Raw genomic sequence first — 6,865 nt, 5'->3', positions numbered from 1 at the left:
AGCCTATCTTAACTTACAGTCTTTAATTTCAAGCTGGCATCAAACCACATCACTGAATTTTGGCAGTAATGATCACAAGGAGCTGCTTCTTGTGGGTCTGACTTGAGTAAACATGTAAGGCAATTGGACTGGATTGCAATGAAGTCCATGTATGATGAGCAGAATAAAATGACCTACCTAGAAAAGAATGGGCAGGTGATGGCAATAAGAAGACAAAATTAAACAATAGTAGTATCAAAGATTTCACTAGCAAGATTAGCTTTGTGTAGTTTTATAAATTAGGTACTGATTCTAACCACAAGGCATACCTGGTGAGAGTTTAACTCATCTTCTGCTAAGCTAGTTGAATGCCATCCCTCCCTATTTCTGGCTCAGATCCATACTGCCACTTGCTACTACATTTGCCTCGGTCCTCCCCCTGTGGCTGAGAGATTTGTTGGGAAGATGATTGAGCTTCTACAGTGATGTTTTTCTGAGTTGTGCTGAACATTGTTAACCTTGCATCAAAGGTATAAAGGTTATCAAAGGAAGTTTCAGTATTGGAATTGATTCAGAACTCAGAAGATCAAACACTGTAGCTAAAAGGGTTTAGACTGATCGTTATTTTAGAGATTGGCACTGAAGATAGGGTGTGAAAATCCAATCCTAATGAATTCAAAGAACCAACCTGACGATATTGCCAGCAAATAACTAATGTGGGTCAAGGTTCATCTCTTTCTCCCAGAATGCTCCATGGTCTATGGAAGTCCATATTTTGGGAAGGAAGCCACAGCACTGTTAAGATCTTGGCTTCTAATTCATTTTTCAGAGAGTTATTGGTTGCATAATTGGCTTATTAACAGGGATTGCTTTATTTATATTAAATAAATGTATATGGCTGTCCATCTAGCCAGTGAAACTCTGGGTGGCAAACAAAAAATAAAAACATGATACACAATCAAAATCAACGAAAAGAACTGAAGCGAGACCATTGTTAAAAAAAACTAAATAACTCCTTACCAACATAATATATGCTGGTTTCATTAACATTCTGGCCCCAGTGCTTGGAGGCGAAACCAGGTATTCACAGCTTTCCAGAAGGCCAACAGGATTGGGGCTGTCCAAATATCTGGGGGGAGGCTGGTCCATAAGACAGATGCTATGGACAAGCCACACTTCCAAGGTGCCACCAAGGAGATCCAGATCATGCCAAATGTAGTAGGATGGGCAAAGACCATAAGAGATGTCTAAGCTATACTTCAAGGGTTTAGTCATTGCATCCCTTTATATGAACTGACCAGATATGAAAACTCCTTCATGGATTCTTCACATGTTGCTTGTCTCCAAATTTTGCAGTGCACTTCTTGGCGTGTGCGCTCTCTCTCTCTCTGTCTGCATATTTTAAATTAGAGGACTTGATTATTTAGGATAAAGACATTTATACATGCATACACGAAGAAAAAATATTTAGATTTTGATTTTTTAAATACTACATTCCATATTTTGTGCGTGTGCGCGCACACACACACACACACAATATAAGCAGATGCAGGCCAAAACTAGCCAAACTGAACATCTGTGAAACTGATATGGACTAAGAACAGAATAAACCAGACAACTTCACGTGGGTCTCTCTAGATATCCTGAGGTTATAATCTGGGAATTATGGGAAATAGAGTCCCAGGCCCAAAACTTCATTCTGTCCAATTGGGTATTAACTCCGCTACAGTTTTAAAAAAAAGATGGGCAGAAAGGATTTTAGAAGGATCATTTATCCAAGAGACAGCAGGGAAGAATGTGGGTTGAACTAAAGGAGCTGGTGCACATTAAGGGCACTTCCGTAGAGGATTCTGTGCCAGTTTAAAAGCTGTTTGTGGAATTCAGCAGCTGAGACGATTTATTTCTGTCTCAACTGCAATCCTACTCAAATGGCAAAAAAAAAAAAAAAGTAATAAAAATGTAATCTTGCTTTTTGTATTGGTGAAGCTCACAGGGCTTGTGAGCAATCCATTTCATCCCTGCAGAGAATGATTGCTTCACCTGTCCTGCTGGCTCTTGAGCTTCTCCTGTCCCATCAGAGAAATGATGGCTGAGTTCAACAAGGGTTCTGTCCGTGATTGGGTTTGGGTTATTCAAATAGAACCGACAAAAACAGTGGTGGCATGGAATTGTTTTTACGGAAAGTTCCAGTTCCTGCAGCTTGAAAAGTACACATTGTGTTTGGAACTTTTCACCCCCACTCACCCACTTGTGCTGCAGCCTCCAAGAAGTATGGTAGAGGTGTTGAGAAAAGTCCTCGCCTGCAAAACGGATGACTTGATCCTCTACCACCTTCACAACTCTGAATGAAATTTTGAATAAAGAAGGAATGATGGCTAGGTAACCAGCCTCCTGAGTCCATTACAAATGCTCAGATTCCTTGTACCTGGTCAGACAAGCCCACGCAACATGTACTGAAAACATGGAGGGGAGAGTGTAAGTGGAGGTGAAGCACTTTTTGTCCCAGGATGGGCAATAGTTTGGGCAGGGCATTGACTGAATATGTGTTAAGGTTTTTTGTAGACACCTATTGCCTCATCTAGAAGGAGAAAACTGACTGGCTCATTGTCTTCTCATCAGGTTCTCAGATCATCAGGAGAGAGGATGATCAGCAGGACCATTGCACACTGCTCTGGAAGGATTAAAGAGTAGAAACTATGCCATTTGGAAGTGTCCTCCATTTACAGCTCAATGGACACGTGCAAAATGTTCACTGTCTTGCTGTATGCATCTTCTTCTCTGAGTAGTGAGAAGGTCCAAAAGCATCACCATTATCAGGATTGGTTCTGTTGAGAAGGAGCTCCCTAAAAACTTATTGGCATTTTTTTTATATTCAGAGTAATTTCCATATAGTATGGATAGAGAACTAAGTAGGTAGACAGGAAGATGGAGGGAGGGATAGATGATAGATGATGAATGGATGGATGGATGGATGGATGGATGGATGGATAGATAGATAGATAGATAGATAGATAGATAGATAGATAGATAGATAGATAGATAGATAGATAGATAGTGTATGGAGGCACTGCTTATGCTTCAACAGGTAGTCAAACTCCTCTGCTTCCAGGTCACATCTCTATCACCTACTTCCTAAGAGGTGTAGGGATCTCAAAGGTTTCAAAATCTATTTCCCCACCCCAGTCTCTCTCTAAATGCAGCTAGATACCTGAATTACCTCTTCTTTAACTGGGAAGAGGAGGAAGGAAGTCTAACTGCACAGCTCAGCCCAGTTTTCACATTTACAACATTCTCCAAGAGTATCAAAAAGCAATTGGCTAGTTGTTTAGTTCTCATGGCAACATGTCACCTATAGATCACTATTAAAAAAGGCTGCATGGTGACCAGTTTTAACCCTTTCCCAGCTAATTTATGTATTCTAAGGTTTGCTGTAGCTTTGCAATGGCAAAGCGGACTAAAAGACACATCTAAGGTGATGGTACTAAAAACAATATCATCTAAAAATAAGCCATAGAGGACAAATGTTTGCATATAATTTGTATCTGCTATAGATAAAAATTTAGACGTTATTATTAGAATTTAAATAGAATTTAAATAGAAACACAACATATTTTACCATAGTCTATGGTCAGTCTGTGGTCAGCTTATATTCCAGGTTTGAACTAAGGATGGACAATTAAGATCCCTAATTCTTTTTGAGATCCCTGTCCTCCTTCTCAGCCAGACTTGGACTGGAAAAAATAGGAGATATTTTAAAATAGAAAACTATCTTCACTATAAAAAAACAAACAAACCCCTCAGCTGTGACAGTACTTTTCTGATCTGTCTGATCCTGAAAAGCTAAGCAGGCTTGGATCTGATTGATATTTAGATGAAAGTCCACCAGGAAGCCTAGGACAACAAGTCTAGATGGGAGAGTTGAAAAACATATTCCAGAAGGTGGCAATGACAAACTGCTTCCATGGATGTGTACATGTAGGCACCAGGTGTTGAGCTAGATTCAAAGAAGACTTTACCTCTATAAAGAAGGGCACATTGGCTTCCTAATCATCTGGTAACATACTCAGAGCAACCCCAGCCAGCATGGTCAATGTTGACAGCTGCTGGAAGTTGTAGTTCAACAACATGTGAAGGGCCAGAAACTTACCACCTTTGTATAAAACTACAAAAACAACAGACGTATGCATGCAGAATAAGGCTGCTGAATGACAGTGAACTTTCAAGAGGAAAGCATTTCCCTTTCCATAACAGATGGTCTTGGCCAAGAAAAAGAGAAGAGCAGTGGGAAGATACAGGATTCCAAATGGAAAATGACATCTAGCCTCCTGGAAAATTGTATGTTTGGGGTACCTCAACAGAATTTACTACGGATATATATTAACTGTGCATTGATCTGTTTTCTGTTTTATGAGCATTTGGGCTAAAAAGCTGTATACAAATAAAGAGTGGCATAAGGAGATAGTGGCTTTTGCCAGAGTTGTATTATGGAGGGTGAAACTATCATCTTTAACTAAAGTATCTTGGGCTTCTTTCATCCTGATATGAACTTGATGTTTTCATACCAAATAAGAAACAGGAGAAAAATCTAGCTGTGAAAGAAGCTATATATTGAGCAATGAGGAATCTAGGAAAAGTCCAAAAATGAATTGTGAGAGCATCTGCTTAAGATCAAATAGAAAACACATTCCCTGGGGAGGATTGCCAACAGGGTTTGCAACACCCGCTGAAAGAAAGACAAACCTCTCCCTTTTGTTGGGCTTTCAGCCACAGAAATGGAAGAACCTTTATTTAGAAGCCAATTTTAATATGAATATTCTTGAAAACACTGTCAAGACAAAAACACAGAGGGAAGAATGACACTTGGAAGAGTTAGAACCGTAACGTTTGCAAAGAGCGAGTCACTGACAATGAAGATTTCAGAAGGACTATAAAAGCCTCTTATTGCAGAATCACAACTTGCTGGCTGAATAACCAAGAAGAAATAAAATCACACCATGGACCTCATTTTCTGATGAAAAGCCTCTTTGTAATCTGTTCCATCATGGCTGGAGATTAATGTCGATGGGCATTAACACCACCAGTTGATTGCATGTCAAAATAACCATGGCATATGGGGGGAAGGACAGGTACCCACCCACTTTTATAAGATTAACAAGTATCAGAAAGGATTGGCAGTTAATTTCAAGTTTGACTACATCATTGATGGTCTTTTTATCTTCTCCCTATCTGGAAAAGTGGTTGCTGTGTTTACAGGGAGAGAAGTATGCAGTGGGATACCTCAGGGTTATGTCTTGGGCCCAATGCTCTTCAATGTTTTTATGAATGACTTTGATGAGGAGATAGAAGGGACGCTCAGCAGATCTGTAGATGATACGAAGCAGAGTAGAGGGGCAGATTGTTCATATCTCAGAAGACAGGCTCAGGGTTCAAAGGGAGGTAGCTAGATTTGATATTATCCAACAATATGAAGTTAAGTGGTGAAAAATGAAAGGCTCTTAACCCAGGTGGAAAAACCAGATGCACAGGTACAAGATAGGCAGTACTTGGTTCAGCAGTATTATTAATGTGAAGGATCTGGAATGGAATACTCTCCCCCCAAAGGTGATGCAGGCCCCAACTCTCTTGTCCTTCCGGAAAGCAGTCAAGACATGCTGGCTGGGGAATTCTGAGAGTTGAAGTCCGCCCATCTTTATGTTGCTGAGGTTGAGAAACACCAAATTAGAGTTTAGTAAGCCAGGCTATATCCCCTTAGAAAAGAGATGGCACAACTGAAGACAGAACATTTTCTTCCGTCTTGCAGCTAACATGCAAGAAGCCATGCACACATGAGAATTTCACAGAAAGCTGCTTCTTTGGAGAAAATGCATTTAGAACTTCTTGGTTTCATCAGGTTGAATGGGATTGGTTTAATTTTTTGTTTTATGTTAGGCACAATTCTTTCAGATCAGTCTTCCTCAGTCTCTCGCTTTCCAGATTCCGGCCTGAAAGTCCGACGGTTGCAGTCTTGAATATCTAGAAGGAAACTTGGCTGGGGAAAGGCTGCTGTGGATTCCAGCCTGGATGTAGGTTTGTCTAATCTCTTGTAAATCCACCTCAGCTGGTGCAATAACTGTTCTTAGCAACCTCTCTCTTTATTGCTAACTGCCTGTCAGAGAAAAATCAACACTTAGTCTTTAAACATCATCACCACTGCAACACTCCACGCTGTTCAGCGTTCTATACATTCAAACACAACTTGACAAGTATTGTAATCAACATGACAGTAATTGCCCTGATGTTTAGAGTGGCTACAGGCCAGCATCTTTTCCTTCCAAGCAGTGAAACTAGGGAACGGTCTGAGCCATGCACTGCCGCTCAATAATAGGCACAGTCACTCCAAAGGAACCCACAACTTGCAATGGGACTTGCTCTAGGATTGGCTGATGGGCTCGGATTCAAATAGATCTCATTGAATTCAGAAGCAACAGTGGGGGCCAAATTAATGACAGACTGCAATAGTGGAGAATATATGCAACTCAGGGTTGAATTATTGGATTCTTGGTGTTCTCTGTGCTACTGTACTTCTCTTCCTGCAGTTGTTTTATTATCAGGTCAGATAACATAATGAATGTATGGCAGAGTTCTCTTCCCCATGCAGTGATGATGCTACCTAGTCTGGTGATGAAATGTCTGCAGGAAGAGAAGCAGCTCGGAGAACCTGATAGGCTCAGACAGAGTAGAAGCTGCAAGAGAAGATCCTTTCTTCTCATACTGTTTTCCTGATTTAAAATATGGCCCTCCCCCCACAAACCCCTGAGCTAAAAAGGGGAAAAGAAAGGCATAATTATGTCTTCTTCTCCAGTAGAACTAACAGGTTTTGATAAGCTTGCTCTGAGTTGGGTAAACT

Source organism: Python bivittatus, unplaced genomic scaffold (assembly GCF_059951505.1).
Source record: "Python bivittatus isolate LINGU-HERP-01145 unplaced genomic scaffold, Pbiv_v1 ctg000320_np1212, whole genome shotgun sequence".
In the NCBI taxonomy this organism is placed as follows: domain Eukaryota; kingdom Metazoa; phylum Chordata; class Lepidosauria; order Squamata; family Pythonidae; genus Python; species Python bivittatus.
This window is presented reverse-complemented; position numbering follows the sequence as displayed.